The sequence below is a fragment of the Poecilia reticulata genome, chromosome 12, assembly GCF_904066995.2.
Source record: "Poecilia reticulata chromosome 12, P_reticulata-male-v2, whole genome shotgun sequence".
In the NCBI taxonomy this organism is placed as follows: Eukaryota; Metazoa; Chordata; class Actinopteri; order Cyprinodontiformes; family Poeciliidae; genus Poecilia; species Poecilia reticulata.
The window spans coordinates 27515257-27535025 of NC_088841.1; the positions used below are offsets into that span (position 1 = coordinate 27515257).

Consider the following 19769-nt stretch of genomic DNA (forward strand, 5'->3'; position numbering starts at 1 on the left):
TGACCTTAATATGAGAAACTACAGACTGATAAGAGGAACCAAAGAGTTGAGTTAAAATCTTGTGAAGTTGGGATTTTTTTCCTCCAACAGGATCCAGAGGATCCAGATGTTGGACTGGATTATATTTCAGTGTCATTTGTGAATGTTAGAGCCTCATTTTCAACAGTGGAGCGATAAAGGTTGAAAACGGTTATTATTTTGGAGAAAATCTCATCAATATCAATATTTCCACTAAATAAGAGACAAATATAAATATCATGTTTGATGGAGGAAAAGCCTCTCAGACTCTGAGCTCAAAGCAAGATGCCAGAGACCCAAACTAATGTTTTTATATTAGACAATTAATTTAATTCCACATAATTATCACCATATGAGTGATTTGTTTGTTAAATACTTAATGAAATATATTTGTCCTATTTGATGTTTGTTGTGAATGACTTATACTCACAAATGAACGAGGTAATTAGTCCAATTCTGTCGTTTATTGAACGTTCAGAAGCTACACCAGCTGTAATGAGCCACAGACAAACTAGAGAAGCTGAATTTGTCTAGAAAATGGATGAATAGAAACTATTTTCTGATCATCACCATCCACTCTACCATGTTGGGTCTGTTAGGATATCAGCTCCACTGGTTTCATCCGTTCCTTCATCTTCCAATGAAAATCCTGTTTTAAAGTCATGTGATGTAGAGCTTCTGATCCAGATTGTTGCTGCAGCAGTCAGAGCTCAGCATGAAGAAACAGGGAGGTTTGCTAACAGGCAGCCAAGATGGCTGCCGCTAAAACCTTCAGTTGTTCTGAGAACATGAAGCCTGAACTATTTGAACCTGTTGCTCAGCTTTTCTATTAAATGGATCTTTGACCAGAACCAGAATGTTAATTATGAAATAATCAAACTCAGTAAATTGATGTGAAGACCAGATGTTCATCAGATGATATCAATGTTATCATGTGTGTCTATATAGATTATCTGGTTTAGTTAGAACTGACTATTTCTTCTCTAATCACAGACTTGGTGGCTGTAAACTCAGAGATGCTGAATTTGAAGTTGTGGCTTCAGCTCTGAAGTCCAACCAACATCTGACTGAACTGGAAATCAGTCAGATCCACATAGATGGAACTAAAGATAAAACCATTACAGACTCTGAACTGAATCATCTGTGTGAGATCCTGCAGAGTTCAGTCAGTAAAGTGAAGAGTCTCAGGTTTGTTTTCTCTATTTATCCTATAAAATATTTCATTAACAGTTTAATACTTATTTATCTTCACACTTATTCTGTTTTCTTTAAAAACAATTTGCTCTCTAAATGTCAGAATATAATTTTTAAAATATTTTGCTTTGTAAATGAATTATTTTCCTTTTTCAGACTTTGAGAATATTGATCTTTATTTTTCACTTTAAAATGTTTTGAACTGATGAAAAAAAATAAGTGAAATAAGTCAAATGATGATAATTAATGATGGAGATGTTTCAGTTTGTTCTGAGAAAGATTCAGATGATCAGACTGATTTATTTCTCTTTTCTTCTTCACATTAATAATGAAGAGTTCCTCCAGAGTAAAACCAGAACCAGACCAGTTATGTTTTATAACCAGAAACTATAACATGAATAAAAAATGGCAGCAGCAGCCGGTTCCTCCAGCTCAGCTTTGTCCTGAAGCTGTGGTTCTGTTGGACCGGGTCAGAGAAGAACCGTCTCTTCAAATCCAGGCCTCCAGGTTTGGTGTCCTGCAGCCTTTAGATGTTTCTGCTTCAACACCTGAATGAAGTGATGAATTGTCCTTCAGGACGCAGTCAGGTTCTCCAGAGTCCTGCTGAACTTTGACCTCATGATGGAACTCAGGTGTTGAAGGTTGCAGGACGCCGGCCATCGAGGCCTGGAGCTGAAGATCCCTGGTCAGGACTGAACCAAAATAAGTTCTCCAAGTATTTACTGTCCCCATAGTTCAGTAAATACTTTGACTTTAGAATAAAGAGCTGAAACCTGATCGGCAGCAGAGCAGCGCCACCTGGTGGATCAACAGTCATGGGTTTCTACCTGATACCTGAGATAAACCAACCTTCACTTTGATTCTGATATGAAACTATTTTAATATTTAAAGTCCATTTTAATTCCCGACCAGAACCACTGAAGGCCCGAATGAAATATTCTAACAACACGTCGTAACAACATGTTCTGGTTCTGCTGGTTTGGACTCTATAAACCAGTTTTACTGGATCAAATATTAAACATCAGTTCATTATGTTTCTTTTACATTCAGTCAAGTTAATTTTCTACATTTTTATTATTTTGTTCATATTTCAGTTTTAACCTGCATCCTGTTGCTTCAGCTCACATCTTTTATTCTTTATTCAGATTGTTGAGCTGCAGGTTGTCAGAGATCAGCTGTTCTTCTCTGGCCTCAGCTCTGAAGTCCAACCAACATCTGACTGAACTGGACCTGAGCAACAACGACCTGAAAGATTCAGGAGTGAAGAAGCTCTGTGGTTTTCTACAGAATCCTGAATGCAGAATACAACGATTAATGTAAGAAACCATGTTTTATTCTGGATCTGATGTTTGTGATGTGAAAGTTGTGTTTCCACTAAACTGCAGACAGATGCTGATATTCTACTGATCCCCTCTGAGGATCTTCATGGTAAAGTCTGCTTTCTTCTTCTATGGTTTGGTCCAGTTAAAGTTTCTGTGTTTTATAAAAGCACCAGCAGTTCCTCCTCCCACCATCACATCCAACTAATCACAGCGTTCATTTCACAGACAGCAACCACACCTGCAGAGAGAAGGTCAAAGGTCAGATTGGAGCCTAAATGCTGATAAAACTCTGATATTAGGATCATTAAATGTCTTAATATCTACAAACAATCAGATATAAAATCTGATAAAATGTCTTTATGTCCAAGACAGACTGAGGCTGAATTCACTAAATGATGATGTTCATTCACATCTCTGACCTTCTGATCTTAAATGATCAATAAACCATCATTGATAAAACCACAAACTTTATTAATCTGTAAAGATGAACAGATGTAGAAACATCAGGAATCAGTTTGACATTTAAAATGAATCTGAACTGAAATATTAGAGCTCAGTCCAACAGAAACAGTTACATTTTAATACAGCAGCATCAATTTAAGTAAATTATCTGAAAATATGTAAATATTTTCCAAGCTGTGAATAAATGTGAGGTAAACAAAGTATTCCCTCCTTTCCTTGGTTGTTTCTAATCTCCAGTGTCTGAGGTGAAGCAGCAGGAATCCTGTGAGTTTGTGACAGATGTAGCAGGAAGTTGTGACGTTGACAGAAGGAGCTGGATGGACGACGGAGGGACAGCTGATAGCAGAGCAGCTTTATTTCTAGACAACTTTAAACAGGACCAAAGGAGACATGAAGCAGCATCACATGATACAATAATCAACCAATAAACCATCAATAGTAGATAATCATCAATACAACAGCCCTGGATTAAAATAATAAGATAATCATACGGTCAGAATGAAGTAAATGGAAATAGAGCAAAATAACAATAAATTGATTTAATTCAAACAGACAAAAGTCAACATTTGGTTTGAAGCAGGAATTTATAATCAATCTGGGCTATTGACCTTAGATAAATCAGTCAGTTCAGTTTCCACTCATGTGTTCATGTGTTTATGAATGAGTGAAGTGTAATTATTGCAGCTGTTGATCCTCCAGATGATGAATCAGTCAGTTCCTCTCAATAACAGGTTACTGTCACTGTGGAAATGAGCTGCTTCATTAAATCACTGCAGCTTCATTAACAGCTCTAATGTCTCACTTTGATTCTTAAAGTCCATTTTAATTCCCGACCAGAACCACTGAAGGCCCGACTGAAATATTCTAACAACACGTCATAATAACATGTTCTGGTTCTGCTGGTTTGGACTCTATGAACCAGTTTTACTGGATCAGATATTAAACATCAGTTCATCATGTTTTACATTCAGTCAAGTTAATTTTCTACATTTTTATTATTTTGTTCATATTTCAGTTTTAACCTGCATCCTGTTGCTTCAGCTCACATCTTTTATTCTTTATTCAGATTGATCTACTGCAGTTTGTCAGAGATCAGCTGTTCTTCTCTGGCCTCAGCTCTGAAGTCCAACCAACATCTGACTGATCTGGACCTGAGCAACAACGACCTGAAAGATTCAGGAGTGAAGAAGCTTTGTGGTTTTCTACAGAATCCTGAATGCAGAATACAACGATTAAAGTAAGAAACCATGTTTTATTCTGGATCTGATGTTTGTGATGTGAAAGTTGTGTTTCCACTAAACTGCAGACAGATGCTGATATTCTACTGATCCCCTCTGAGGATCTTCATGGTAAAGTCTGCTTACTTCTTCTATGGTTTGGTCCAGTTAAAGTTTCTCTGTTTTATAAAAGCACCAGCAGTTCCTCCTCCCACCATCACATCCAACCAGTCACAGCGTTCATTTCACAGACACCAACCACACCTGCAGAGAGAAGGTCAAAGGTCAGATTGGAGACTAAAACTCTGATATTAGGATCATTAAATGTCTTAATATCTATAAACAATCAGATATAAAATCTGATAAAATGTCTTTATGTCCAAGACAGACTGAGGCTGAATTCACTAAATGATGATGTTCATTCACATCTCTGACCTTCTGATCTTAAATGATCAATGAACCATCATTGATAAAACCACAAACTTTATTAATCTGTAAAGATGAACAGATGTAGAAACATCAGGAATCAGTTTGACATTTAAAATGAATCTGAACTGAAATATTAGAGCTCAGTCCAACAGAAACAGTTACATTTTAATACAGCAGCATCAATTTAAGTCAATTATCCGAAAATAATATGTAAATATTTTCCAAGCTGTGAATAAATGTGAGGTAAACAAAGTATTCCCTCCTTTCCTTGGTTGTTTCTAATCTCCAGTGTCTGAGGTGAAGCAGCAGGAATCCTGTGAGTTTGTGACAGATGTAGCAGGAAGTTGTGACGTTGACAGAAGGAGCTGGATGGACGACGGAGGGACAGCTGATAGCAGAGCAGCTTTATTTCTAGACAACTTTAAACAGGACCAAAGAGACATGAAGCAGCATCACATGATCCAATAATCAACCAATAAACCATCAATAGGAGATAAACATCAATACAACAGCCCTGATTAAAATAATAAGATAATCATACAGTCAGAATGAAGTAAATGGAAATAGAGCAAAATAACAATAAATTGATTTAATTCAAACAGACAAAAGTCAACATTTGGTTTGAAGCAGGAATTTATAATCAATCTGGGCTATTGATCCTTAGATAAATCAGTCAGTTCAGTTTCCACTCATGTGTTCATGTGTTTATGAATGAGTGAAGTGTAATTATTGCAGCTGTTGGTCCTCCAGATGATGAATCATTCAGTTCCTCTCAATAGCAGGTTACTGTCACTGTGGAAATGAGCTGCTTCATTAAATCACTGCAGCTTCATTAACAGCTCTAATGTTTCACTTTGATTCTTAAAGTCCATTTTAATTCCTGACCAGAACCACTGAAGGCCCGATTGAAATATTCTAACAACACGTCATAATAACATGTTCTGGTTCTGCTGGTTTGGACTCTATAAACCAGTTTTACTGGATCAGATATTAAACATCAGTTCATATTTGAGTTTTAACCTGCATCCTGTTGCTTCAGCTCACATCTTTTATTCTTTATTCAGATTGATCTACTGCAGTTTGTCAGAGATCAGCTGTTCTTCTCTGGCCTCAGCTCTGAAGTCCAACCAACATCTGACTGATCTGGACCTGAGCAACAACGACCTGAAAGATTCAGGAGTGAAGAAGCTCTGTGGTTTACTACAGGATCCTGAATGCAGAATACAACGATTAATGTAAGAAACCATGTTTTATTCTGGATCTGATGTTTGTGATGTGAAAGTTGTGTTTCCACTAAACTGCAGACAGATGCTGATATTCTACTGATCCACTCTGAGGATCTTCATGGTAAAGTCTGCTTTCTTCTTCTATGGTTTGGTCCAGTTAAAGTTTCTGTGTTTTAAAAAAGCACCAGCAGTTCCTCCTCCCACCATCACATCCAACCAATCACAGCGTTCATTTCACAGACAGCAACCACACCTGCAGAGAGAAGGTCAAAGGTCAGATTGGAGACTAAAGGCTGATAAAACTCTGATATTAGGATCATTAAATGTCTTAATATCTATAAACAATCAGATATAAAATCTGATAAAATGTCTTTATGTCCAAGACAGACTGAGGCTGAATTCACTAAATGATGATGTTCATTCACATCTCTGACCTTCTGATCTTAAATGATCAATAAACCATCATTGATAAAACCACAAACTTTATTAGCCTGTAAAGATGAACAGATGTAGAAACATTAGGAATCAGTTTGACATTTAAATGAATCTGAACTGAAATATTAGAGCTCAGTCCAACAGAAACAGTTACATTTTAATACAGCAGCATCAATTTAAGTAAATTATCTGAAAATATGTAAATATTTTCCAAGCTGTGAATAAATGTGAGGTAAACAAAGTATTCCCTCCTTTCTTTGGTTGTTTCTAATCTCCAGTGTCTGAGGTGAAGCAGCAGGAATCCTGTGAGTTTGTGACAGATGTAGCAGGAAGTTGTGACGTTGACAGAAGGAGCTGGATGGACGACGGAGGGACAGCTGATAGCAGAGCAGCTTTATTTCTAGATAACTTTAAACCAAAGGAGACATGAAGCAGCATCACATGATCCAATAATCAACCAATAAACCATCAATAGGAGATAAACATCAATACAACAGCCCTGGATTAAAATAATAAGATAATCAAACAGTCAGAATGAAGTAAATGGAAATAGAGCAAAATAACAATAAATTGATTTAATTCAAACAGACAAAAGTCAACATTTGGTTTGAAGCAGGAATTTATAATCAATCTGGGCTATTGATCCTTAGATAAATCAGTCAGTTCAGTTTCCACTCATGTGTTCATGTGTTTATGAATGAGTGAAGTGTAATTATTGCAGCTGTTGATCCTCCAGATGATGAATCAGTCAGTTCCTCTCAATAGCAGGTTACTGTCACTGTGGAAATGAGCTGCTTCATTAAATCACTGCAGCTTCATTAACAGCTCTAATGTCTCACTTTGGTTCTTAAAGTCCATTTTAATTCCCGACCAGAACCACTGAAGGCCCGACTGAAATATTCTAACAACACGTCATAATAACATGTTCTGGTTCTGCTGGTTTGGACTCTATAAACCAGTTTTACTGGATCAAAAACAAACCGGATTCCAAAAAAGTTGGGAAACTAAACAAATTGTGAATAAAAACTGAATGCAATGATGTAGAGGTGCCAACATCTAATATTTTATTCACAATAGAACACAAATCACAGATCAAAAGTTTAAACTGAGAGAATGTATCATTCATGTCTAATACAGGCCTTTAACTGTTCAATCGTCTTGGGCCTTCTTTGTCGCACCTTCCTCTTTATGATGCGCCAAATGTTCTCTATAGGTAAAGATCTGGACTGCAGACTGACCATTTCAGTACCTGGATCCTTCTCCTATGTAGCCATGATGTTGTGATTGCTGCAGAATGTGGTCTGACATTATCTTGTTGAAAAATGCAGGGTCTTCCCTGAAAGAGATGACGACGTCTAGATGGGAGCATGTTGTTCTAGAACCTGAACATAGTTCTCTCCATTAATGGAGCCTTTCCAGACATGCAAGCTGCCCAGGCCACCAGCACTCATGCAACCCCAGACCATCAGTGACGCAGACTTCTGAGCATTGATGACAACTTGGGTTATCCTTGTCCTCTCTGGTCCGGATGACATGGCGTCCCAGTGTTTCATAAAAAACTACAAAATGGTGACTCATCTGACCACAGACCAGTCGTCCATTTTGCCTCACTCCATTTTAAATTACTCCTGGCCCAGTGAAACGGCTGAGCTTGTGGAGCTTAGAAATGGTTTCCTCTTTGCACTGTAGAGTTTCAGCTGGCAACAATGGTGGAATTGGTTATCCTCTTACCATCTTGGCTTCAGAGAGACACTGACACTCTAAAGAAGCTCTTTTTATACCCAATCATGTTGTCAATTGACCTAATTAGTGTTAATTGGTCTTCCAGCTGTTTGTTATATGTTCAATTTACTTTTTCCAGTCTCTTATTGCTACGTGTCCCAACTTTTTTGGGATTAATAGACACTGAACTTTTGAATCAACATATTTTTACTTTAAAATGTTACATTTACTCAGATTAAACTTTTGATCTGCCATCTATGTTCTATTACGAATAAAATATTGACATTTGCCATCTCCACATCATTTCATTCAGTTTTTATTCACAATTTGTTTAGTGTCACAACTTTTTGGGAATCCGGTTTGCATTTCCTCCAGGCTGAAAGAACCAAAAAGAGAGTTAAGAAAAGTGGAGGTCAGGCTTCCACTGATAGTGTAACTCTGAATTATTGACAGAACAAAGGAGATTATTGCAGATCTTTCCAACCAGCAGTTGTCAGACTTTCTCAACCATCGTTGGGGAAATGTTGATTTTTATTATCTACAAAAGGAAGCAGTTTTATTAATATTTCAAAGTATTAACAGTTTAAGCTCCAGTTTCTGGTGTGTTTTCCTCTTGTGAAAATATCCAATTCAGACCTTGGGCTTTACCTCAACGCAGTGGTGTCGGATAAATATTTGAGGTTTTGGGGTCATGAGGTGTTTCATCACCTCTGTTACACACTTTGAATGTCAGGCTCTTGTTCAATTGATACGATGGCGCCTGTCAATCAATTCGGTGGGTTTGTTACAATTTGTCCTGAAGTAAACAGTAAACATCCCTTACCTGGTGAACGTTTTTGAGTGTACCATGCGCTGCGGTCAAAGAGGTTTGGTGGAAAACGATCAGACAAAAATTTAAAAGTTGTCAGTGGGGAACATGCAGAAGGCAGCTTTACACAGAGCATTAGATGGTGGAGTGGACTTTATTCCATTTTCAAACCTGGAGTCTGGAAAAACGTAAAAGAGAATAAATGGCTGCAGCTGATCTGAGAGCAGCTTAATACAGATCAACGGTATTAAAACACCGTGATTGTATGAAGGTTTTGTCATCATTACATCATTGGTGTGAACGCACCAGTAGCGGGTTAAACAGTTGTCCAACCGAGTGACCAGTCAGGTCTTCAGTTTGCCAAAACACACACACACACACGCAAAGCTCATAAACCGCACATGGTAAAAAGCTTTGCAGGATCCGACCGCTCTTAGAACTACGGGAGGATTCAAAATGACCAGTCAGACTGCTGACAATATTTTTATATTAGAAACAAAATTAAAAACACCATTAACTTTAATCTGCTTGTTATTTAGCAGACAAAAATGAATTTCAACAGAAAACAGAGACCTGAAAACCATCAGTAGCATCGATACTTATGGCTCCTGATGGCTGATTGGCATCTTTAAGAGCAAAGAGGAAAAACAAAACAAATTTTTGATCTGAACCAAAATGATGTGCTCTGGGCAAAGTGTGGGTGAGCATTTGGTCCGACCCATAAACGGACATGATGGACCCGATCTCTTTTTATTTTCATCCCAACATCATTAGAAAGAAAATATCATCACAACTCTATAAATGGTGACAAATACAGAAATCCAATTTAATCATTAGGCAGAATTGGTTCAGACCTGGACTGGATCAGAGTCGAGGTCTTTTGTTAGATGTCAGACGGGTTCCTGATCCCAACCCGACCCGAAGCTGCCGCATGTGGTAAATAAACCTTTGGGTGACGGTTATGATCTGGAGCCTCAGATTTGGTTCTCAGTGCTGGAGGTTTTATCTGTACCTCTGTCTGCATAGAAACACAGAGAGATGTCAGTCAGACTGTCAGAGTTGTGTGCAGCCTGTTAAATGTCTGGTGGGACCAGCGGACAAGCAGGGCCGTAAAGTGGGGGGCTAATGGCCCCCTGTTCAGGTGCCTATGCCTCAATGTTCTCATCTTCTCATCATGTGATGAATTGTGTGTCTGCAGCTTATCAGGCTGTTTGGTCTCAGAGGAAGGCTGTGCTTCTCTGGCCTCAGCTCTGACCTTTAACCCCTCCCATCTGAAAGAGTTGGACCTGAGCTACAATCATCCAGGAGACTCAGGAGTGAAGCTGCTGTCGGCTGGACTGAAGGATCCAGACTGGAGACTGGAAGCTCTCAGGTATGGAGGAACCTGCTGCAGGAGCAGAGAAGGTCTGATAGAGGAGGAAGAGGAGAAACGTCTTTAGTCAGTCTGATGGGAAATGTTTAGTTTGAAGAATATTTAGTTTGATTATTAAATATTTAGACGCCTCATCTGGAGGCAGAGATCATTACCCAGTTTTCTGGAATATTCTCCTGACTAAGAACGGCTCACAAGGAAAATTAAAGAGTGGGATGGATTTAATAGAGTTTAATAGGGAATCTGACTAAATGAATAAAAGTGAAGTTCAGTTAGATTTCCATGATGATCTACTGATGACAGAAAGGACTTTAAAACAATATTTGATGGAGCTCCAGACCAATCAGCCCCAAGGAGCAAAGATGAGAAGAAAAGTAACTCCATGTTGGTCAGATGGATGTTTAAAAGCTCTGAGAGAGAAATAAAGATTTTCAACAAAACTCCCAACTTTCAGGATTTAATAAAATATAAAATAAATGTAGTAGTTTGTTCTCCACCAGGGGGCGACATCTGGAAAATGATCAAATGAATGAGAGGAATCAGGAGAGAATTGAAATTCCTTGTTTTCCAGATGAAATGGAGAATTGCAGTGAATGATGAGGAAAAAGTAGAATTGTTCTCTGTTATTTATTAATAAAACATTAAGCCTAAAACGTACTACAACAACAAACTAAATGTTCTGTTTGCAAAATTCTTGAATGTTTTTGGTGTTAAATCCTAAAACATGAAGTGGCATTGTTGTCAGTTGCTATGGCAACTCATGGGCAGCTGAAGGAGGAACAGCTTATCCTGCTCTCTCCCGTCCTTACTGATAACTTTGCTTGTGAATTATTTTTAAAGTCACAATTTTTATGGTTTTATTCACATTATCGTCACCATAACTGGATTACTTCAAACCTAAAGACCAGGAGATTTTCTCACTTTTATTTTTACCTCACTTTTCTTCACCTCCAAGTTGAACTAGGCCAAAATGCCCCCGTCCGACCCCAAGGACATTAGCAGTATTCTACAACGACGACAGTTTTTAGAAACAAAGATTCAACGGCTGGAGGTGAACTTTGAGATCAACGCTACCTGTGGATATGAAACAACTCTTCCTCAAATCAGCGGAGAGGTCGTACACCCCGCACCAAGCAGCTCACCCTGGATCGCTCAGGGAGCCAAGCCAAAACAAAAGTCTCACACTGCAGATCCTGTAAGACGACTAACGTGGAGAACCCCTCACCTGGATGAATCAGTGAGGCCGGCTCTGAGCCGAAACCCACCTTCAACCTCAACACCTGCTCCGCCAAAGAATAGCAAACAAGCAGCTGGAACCAAAACGGCACCACCAACCCCACTCCCAAGGACAAAGCGACCAGCCCGAGCCTCAAAACATCCTGACTCCGTGGGGCTTTCACCTCTTTGGAAGAGGAGGACGCAATCTTAACACGGAATAAGGCTGCTCACTGCAAACATTGTTCATTTTATCAACAAGAACAACAATGTGACCATCGCTTCAGAAGAACAGGCTTAAGGATGTCTGACTAGGATGGAGCCCTCCGCATATCAAGAACAAACTATTCCAATACAAACTGATAAAACATCGGCTGTGAACAGAATGACTGGTTCCCCTCCTCCTTCCCCCATCCCACATCTTTCCTCCCTCCCTTCTCCTTCACCCTCCCTCTCTGCTCCTACACTCACTCACAAGATCAGAGTTTCTCAGAAAGTGAACCACTAAAGAGAGTCGGGCTGCACCTGAGCCGCCTGAAAATGCTGGTGGAGAATTCAGGTCAGAGAGAAAGACGGACGGACTCTTTCTCCTCCCAGCTGGATAGTATGGATCAACAGGTTCGCCTCGGCACGACTCTCACTTCATCTAAGCCACCTGCCTCTGACCTCCCTGAGGATCCAGCACTCCGCATTTCTGAGGTCTGAGACCGGGGTCCAGATATTATCCTTACACCCGTCTTCCTCCAGAATGTGTCTGGCCCCCCAACATTGCATAGCAGGACAATACCTGTCCGGATCACTACAAGAACAGTTACAAAAAACAGAAATACAAAAAACAGTGGTCTTAATTCAAACCTCAGACTGAAGAGCTTTCAGCCTCCGAGTCACTTAAACTGGCTCTTTTAAATACCAGATCTCTCTGTTCTAAAGCTCCATTAATTAATGATTTCATCACTGAGCATAATATTGATGTTTTATTTCTGACAGAAACATGGCTGAATGACAATAATGAACCAATCACACTAATTGAATCAGCGCCTCCTACGTACAGTTTTTTAAGTGAAAATAGAAAACACAAAAAAGGAGGAGGCGTGGCTTCAATATTTAAGAATACCATAAACTGTAGTAAAATCTCTTTGGGTAATTTTATGTCTTTTGAATATCTTGGAATCGAGGTAAAAGGCCACAAACGAACTTTGACACTAACTCTATACAAAACACCAACATATGTGGAAAATTTCTTTGCGGACTTGAATGAGCTTCTATCTCTCATATGTATTGATTACGATTGTTTGATAATTGTCGGTGATTTCAACATTCATGTTGACAACCCCCAAGACCGAGGGGCTAAAAAGCTCTGTAATATATTAGAGAGTTTTGGTTTAACACAACATGTCAAACAAGCAACACACACTCAGGGACACACACTGGACCTGGTTATCAGTCAGGGTGTGAATATTTCCAATGACTCTGTAACTGATGTCGCCTGTCGGATCATTTTGCTGTTTTCTTTGACAGTTCTTTATCCGTTAACCAGTGGTGGGAAGTAACGAAGTACAAGTACTTCGTTACTGTACTTAAGTACAGTTTTCGTGTATCTGTACTTTACTTAAGTAGATTTAATAATGGGGACTTTCTACTTTTACTCCACTACATTTTACAGTAAGTATCTGTACTTTCTACTTCACTACATTTCTACTAAACTGTCTCGTTACTCGTTACATCCAAGTCTCGTTGCTCTTTTCTTCCGTTAAAATGTGAAGTTCAGGGATTTAAGGTGGCGCCGTAAAATCCCAGCAATAACGTGACTTAGTGTCTGATGTCACCCATCGGCTCCACCTTTACTCGCACGCGGAGCTCCAGACATGCGCAGTGGTTTCCTCTGAGCGGGAGGAGATGTCTGTCTAATCATCAGTAATATAATAGCTGCATAAATAATAAGATATGGCGACATGTAAAATCAGCAGCGCTTCGCTTTCACAGACGGTGGGACTTCGTCCAACTTTTAGCGTCACTTTAAAAGGAAATCTTAAAGAAAGGTAAGATCTGTGCTAGCAAAGCTAGCTGTACTGAGACACATGTTGCATCTGATGAAAAAAAGTTGTCACTCATGCGCTGAATTATTGTGTGGAGGTGTTGACTGAGGTGTCGCATTTATGGAACAACGCTGTGACCAAAGTCTGCAATATAGTGATATGACATCTGAACGATCCGATTCTTCTGGACGGATCTTTACTAAGTCCTAAGGACTGAAGCCTCACTGAGAGCCGTTCTTTGTTCTTGTGTACACTGCGGTAGCTATATATATATATATATATATATATATATATATATATTCATTTAATCTCTGAATAAGTAAAAGTTGAACGTAGGAACACAGAGCATGCTCATTGCTCATTGATTGATTTCGTCTCCTGTCATGGTGGCAAACATCGCAGTGGGAGGGAGGATGAAAACAGTCATGATGCTCATTCTGCTTAGTTACTTGTTGCGCCGTTGGACAGTGTTCATAGTTGAACGTTATTTACTGTTAATTGCGATGTTTCAGTTGTGGTTTCTGACATATGCAATATGGGCAACCGCCCAGGGCGTTATTTTTCTAGGGATAGCAGGAGACCTCTGCGGATTGTAGCACAGCGATGAAAGCAAAACAGAATGAAGTGAGTTTTAATTGATACTGGTTAAATTCATTTCAGCTCTTAAGTATTTAATATCTAGGTGTTTTTATGGGAATGTGGATCTTTCAGATCAATCTGAAAACCAATTTTGATAGGTAAACTTAATGTTATTGTGTCATTTAGCGCGGGGCGCTGGTCTTGGTCTTGGGTTCGGTGGTCTTGACTACAACTCTGCTACATGGCTCCTTGGTTGCATGTCCTCCATCCCGCCCGCACCTTCTTTACATCCCCTTTCAGTTAGATTTCTTTCTAAATAAATGTGACTAATGAAGTTCATGCTATGTTAGGACAGGAGACAAAATGTTTCCATCCCTGAAATTATGATTCATAGAATCACATATCTAAGTCTAAACTGTTACAGAGAATAAACACAATAAGAACATGTTTAATCTGTGGTAGTGTTAATTAAAATGGCACATTTCTGATGTATTCAAATTAAATACGATCGGCACACTTAATGATATTAGTGATTAGGTAATGCATTCAGCGAGTACTTTTACTTTTAATACTTAAGTATTTTTAAAAGCCAGTACTTTTTTACTTTTACTTAAGTACATTTTTGACTGTGTGTTTGTACTTTTACTTAAGTAAATGTTTTGAGTACTTTCTCCACCACTGCCGTTAACCCACTTGGACAAAAAGCTACTATCACAAAACGTACTTTCACAGAAAACACAGCAGAAACATTTAATCAAATCTACTCTTCTTCCTCACTCTTAAGTTATAGTGACGTAGATAAGTTGGTGGATGATTTTCAGTGCAAACTGTCAGATATCATTGATTACATTGCCCCCACTAAAGTGAATTTTGTGACTGGTAGGAAGAAATCTCCATGGAGAAATGCACAAGTAGTTCAATCTGCAAGACAACTCTGCCGTAGGGCCGAACGGAAATGGCGTAAAGGTCAACTGCACGTTTATTGTGACATCTACAAAGAAAGACTACGTAACTATCACACAACAATAAAACATGCCAGAGAGGCTTTCTTTGCAGATGTCATAAGCAAAAACACTAACAACGCTCGAGCTTTATTTGCTACTGTTGACAGGCTCACAAACCCTCCTATGACGTTACCACCTGAACTTCAATCTAATGCCTGCAACAAGTTTTCAAGTTTCTTTTCAGAGAAAATTCAAAAAATCAGAGGATTAATCTGCACATCCACTCCAAAGACAGTACTAATGCTGGGCCCAAACAAAACAAATGCAGGAAAAATGACCCAATTTCTACTACTAAATTATAAAACCCTAGAAGAAATTATAAGTCAATTCAGCTCCAGTTCCTGCTGTCTGGATGTCCTACCCACACATTTCTTTAAGAAAGTCCTGCCTGTTGTTGCTAATGATCTGATCCAAATAGTAACTCATCGCTCTCTTCAGGTGTTTTTTCCCCCAGGCTTTGAAAACAGCAGTTATCAAACCACTGATAAAAAAGACCAATCTGGACAAATCACTAGTGCAGAATTACAGGCCGATCTCCAACCTCCCATTCATCAGCAAAATTATTGAAAAAGCTGTTTTTAAACAATTAAATAACTTCCTAACAATAACAAACTGCTTTGACTTCCAGTCTGGTTTTCGTGCTCACCACAGCACGGAGACGGCCTAGTCAAAGTGTTCAGTGACATCCATATAAATACAGACTGTGGGAGAACCACAGTGCTGGTTCTGGTTCTGTTGGACCTCAGTGTTGATCAGGACATTCTACTGAATCGACTGGAGAGTTGGGTCGGACTCTCCGGTCCAGTGCTCAACTGGTTTGAATCTTACATAAAGAACAGGGATTTCTTTGTTTCAATCGGAAACTTTTCATCAGAGAGGTCAAAGGTCACATGTGGGGTACCCCAAGGTTCAATCCTAGGACCCCTTCTTTTCAATATTTATATGCTCCCACTGGCTCAGGTTATAACAGGACATAGGATCAGATACCACAATTATGCGGATGATACACAGCTCTACATCACGATGTCACCAGGTGACCTTTGACCCCATCCAATCACTGAATAGATGCTTAGAACAGATCAATGTGTGGATGAGACAAAACTTTCTCCAGCTGAACAGAAACAAAACTGAAGTTATTATCTTTGGACCTAAAGAGGAGCGAACTAGAATCAATGCACAGCTTCAGTTATTACAACTAAAAACCAGCGATCAGCCCGAAACCTGGGAGTAGTGATGACCTCTGACCTGAACCTTCAGAGCCACATTAAGACAGTCACAAAGTCGGCCTTCTATCACCTGAAGAACATCTCTAGGATTAGAGGACTGATGTCTCAGCACGATCTAGAGAAACTCATCCATGTTTATCTTTAGCCGCATTGATTCCTGCAGCAGCGTCTTCACAGGTCTGACTAATAAATCAATCAAACAGCTGCAGCTGATCCAGAAGCTGCTGCTGCTGTTCTCACTAAAACCAGGAAGATGGAGACATAACACCAGTTTTAAAGTCCCTACACTGGCTCCCTGTAGCTCAGAGAATAGACTTTAAAATACTGATGTTAGTTTATAAATCACTGAACGGTTTAGCACCACAATACATTAAAGATCTGTTATTGTTGTACCAACCGTCTGGACCCCTCAGATCTTCTGGTTCTGGTCTGCTCTGCATCCCCAGAACCAGAACCAGACGAGGAGAAGCAGCATTCAGTTTCTATGCACCACAGATTTGGAACAAACTTCCAGAAAACTGTAAAACAGCTGAAACACTGGGTGCCTTTAAATCTCAACTTAAAACCCACCTGTTTAGAGTTGCTCATGGCTAAATTAGGTTAGAGTGGGTTTTGATGTCTTCCATGTTTTTATGTCTTTAATGTTTTTAATTTCTTCTTCTTTCTTCTCGACGTTTTAATGATGTAATGTTTTTTGTTTATTTTATTTTTTTTTAATCTCTCACTGATTGAAGATGGTTGAATGTGAGCTGCTTTGTTGTCATGAATCAGATGACAACAAAATCTCACTGATTATTTCTGTTTTTATTTTAATTATGTAAAGCACTTTGAAATGCCTTGCTGCTGAAATGTGCTATACAAATAAAATTTGATTGATTGATTTCAGGGTGGAGCCTGCTGGAGGCCGATTCTTGACACCAGGTCTGAGGAAGTGTAAGTGTGTTTTTCATCTGATTCATGACAACAAAGCAGCTCACATTCAACCATCTTCAAACTGTCACATCACTCATTCATCATCAAAGATCAATAAATGATCAATAACTGCAGCTGGATTGTGTTTGTTCTCTCCATCAGATTCCTGTCAACTCACCATCGACACAAACACAGTGAGCAGAGAGCTCAAACTGTCTGAAGACAACAGGAAGGTGACATATAAGGAGGAGCTTCAGTCATATCCTGATCATCCAGACAGATTTGATTATTTTCCTCAGCTGCTGTGTAGAACTGGTCTGACTGGTCGCTGTTACTGGGAGGTCGAGTGGAGAGGATGGGTTTATATATCAGTGAGTTACAGAAGAATCAGGAGGAAAGGAGACAGTAGAGACTGTGGTTTGGATATAATGATCATTCCTGGAGTCTGAGCTGCTCTGATGATGGTGGTTACTCTGTCTGGCACAATAACATAGAAACTCGTCTCTCCTCCTCCTCCGTCTCTAACAGAGTATCAGTGTATGTGGACTGTCCTGCTGGCATTCTGTCCTTCTACAGAGTCTCCTCTGACTCACTGATCCTCCTCCACACCTTCAACACCACATTCACTGAACCTCTGATTCCTGGATTTGGGTTCTGGTTGTTCTGGTTCCTCTTCAGTGTTTCTTTGCTGATTTGAGTCTAAATATTTTCCTCCTGTCAGAGAAACTCTCTCACTGTTGAACAGATAGTTCATCTCTACAATCTATTTCTTGGTGAAACTTTTCTGATTGAGTCCTTGGAAACTTTTTCTTTTTCCAGTCCTTTAAAGATGGAAGCTGGGATTATTCCAGGATGATTCCAGGATGATTCCAGGATCCTCATGTTTTCCTGTTTGTTTCCAGTCAAAGCTTCACACTGAATATCAAGATGTTGTTTCTCTTATTTTTTCCTCTCATTCATCAGATTTCATTGAAATGTTGATCAGTTTTTCTCAATCACTGAACATTTTCTGTTTCTGTCGGCTCCTATTTTTATAAACTCGTCAGATTTGAATATTAAATCTTTTTTGTTTATTTGCTGCAGTTTTTCTTCATGTGTTTTAGAGAAATAAAAACATTTTTCTTCTTCTGCATTTGGTTCATTTGCTGCTCATTCTGTTCTTTTCATGTTCAAATTTAAATATTTCTGTTAAAAATATTTTTTATCAACTCTGCCTTTCAGAAAGTCCTAGTTAAAGTAAAACATTCCCATCCCATGAAGGTGAAAGATGAAAAAATATAATCTACAACATTGGGTCATTTAAATACAGGTTTGTCTCACCAAATTAGTTTCCAGCAGTTAATTGTTTATTGTAAAATTAAAAGATGACACTTTGTCTATTCCCTCAGAATAAACTCTGGACTCTCAGTGCAGAATTAGTAGTTTGAACAAATTCAGGCATTTATAGCTGCAGTGTGTAACTTTTATTAAAAATATGTTTTTTACATATTTGTGAAAAATGTTACCGTGTCATGACTGTATGGCATAAGACAGACGAAATGTGAACAGATCAAACTCCTCCATGAGCTGCTATTGAGGTTTGAAGAAATACACCAGGTTGGTGTAGCGCGTTAGCATTAGCTCCTGTTAAGTACCATGTTATTGTAGTGCTTTAGCATTAGTTTCAGATAAATGCATTAGTGTAGCGTTTTAGTGTTAGCTACTGCTAAATACCATGTTGGTATAGCGCAGTGGTTCCCAAACAAGAATCAACTTTTTCAGGGACAAAATGAATGGTAGCTGAACACAGTCAACAACATTGTTAGCCTACAGGCTACTTGTTAAGCTTATGGTGCTGTATTGATATTAGCTAGCTAGCCATCTTTTAGCTAACATTACCTGCATCCAACAGCTTCACTCAACTCAGTCGGTTAGTTTGGGGGAAAAACAGTGAAAAGTTCTTAGCGTTTTGCTGCCATGATTCTAACACACCTGTGTAGTTCTGCACAGCAGCAGCAGGTCTCCTTCACAGGTGTAAATCCAGCGCGAGCGTTGTAGCGCTCATGTTGCGTTTAAAGGCGGCTCGGAAAAACAGGTTACCACATGTTAACAACGGATTAAACAGTTTTAACTTCTGATAAAAGTGACAGAGGACACAGACATGGGAAGTGTGGAAGCCCCTGCTGTATTAAACTGATATAGGAATAACAGAGAGTTGGCCATTCTAAGGTAAAAACCCAACGCATACAGCGTTCATGTTTTTTTTTTTCCATCCAGACGGCTTCCCGAGCTCCCCTTGCAAAGGCACGGCGCCCCCCCTAGGGGGCGCACCCCAGAGTTTGGGAACCTCTGGTATAGCGCTTTACAGCTAGTTATTGATAAATACTGAGTTTATGTAGCGCTTTGGCATTAGTTGCTAATATATCCTATGTTGGTATTGTCTGCTAGCATTTGCTAGTGCTAAATGCCATGTTGTTGTAGCGCTTTACAGCTAGCTACTGATAAATACTGAGTTATTGTACCGTGTTGGCATTAGTTGACAATAAGTACTATGTTGGTATTTGGCACTAGCCTTTGCTAGTGCCAAATATTGGGTTGTAGCGCTCTAGCTTT

At 39.2% G+C, this 19769-nt stretch overlaps 1 pseudogene across 1 annotated transcript in view; it reads left to right on the forward strand.

Annotated features, from left to right (window-relative positions):
• Nucleotides 1-18309, forward strand: part of LOC108166038 (NACHT, LRR and PYD domains-containing protein 12-like) — a 92767-nt pseudogene extending 74458 nt beyond the window's left edge. Inside the window, exons 7-13 of the transcript XR_014090022.1 lie at nt 1012-1206; nt 2358-2528; nt 4063-4233; nt 5707-5877; nt 10032-10205; nt 17152-17198; nt 17340-18309. The product of XR_014090022.1 is annotated as an NACHT, LRR and PYD domains-containing protein 12-like (transcript). The remainder of the gene's footprint in view (nt 1-1011; nt 1207-2357; nt 2529-4062; nt 4234-5706; nt 5878-10031; nt 10206-17151; nt 17199-17339) is intronic.
• Nucleotides 18310-19769: the final 1460 nt, after the last annotated feature.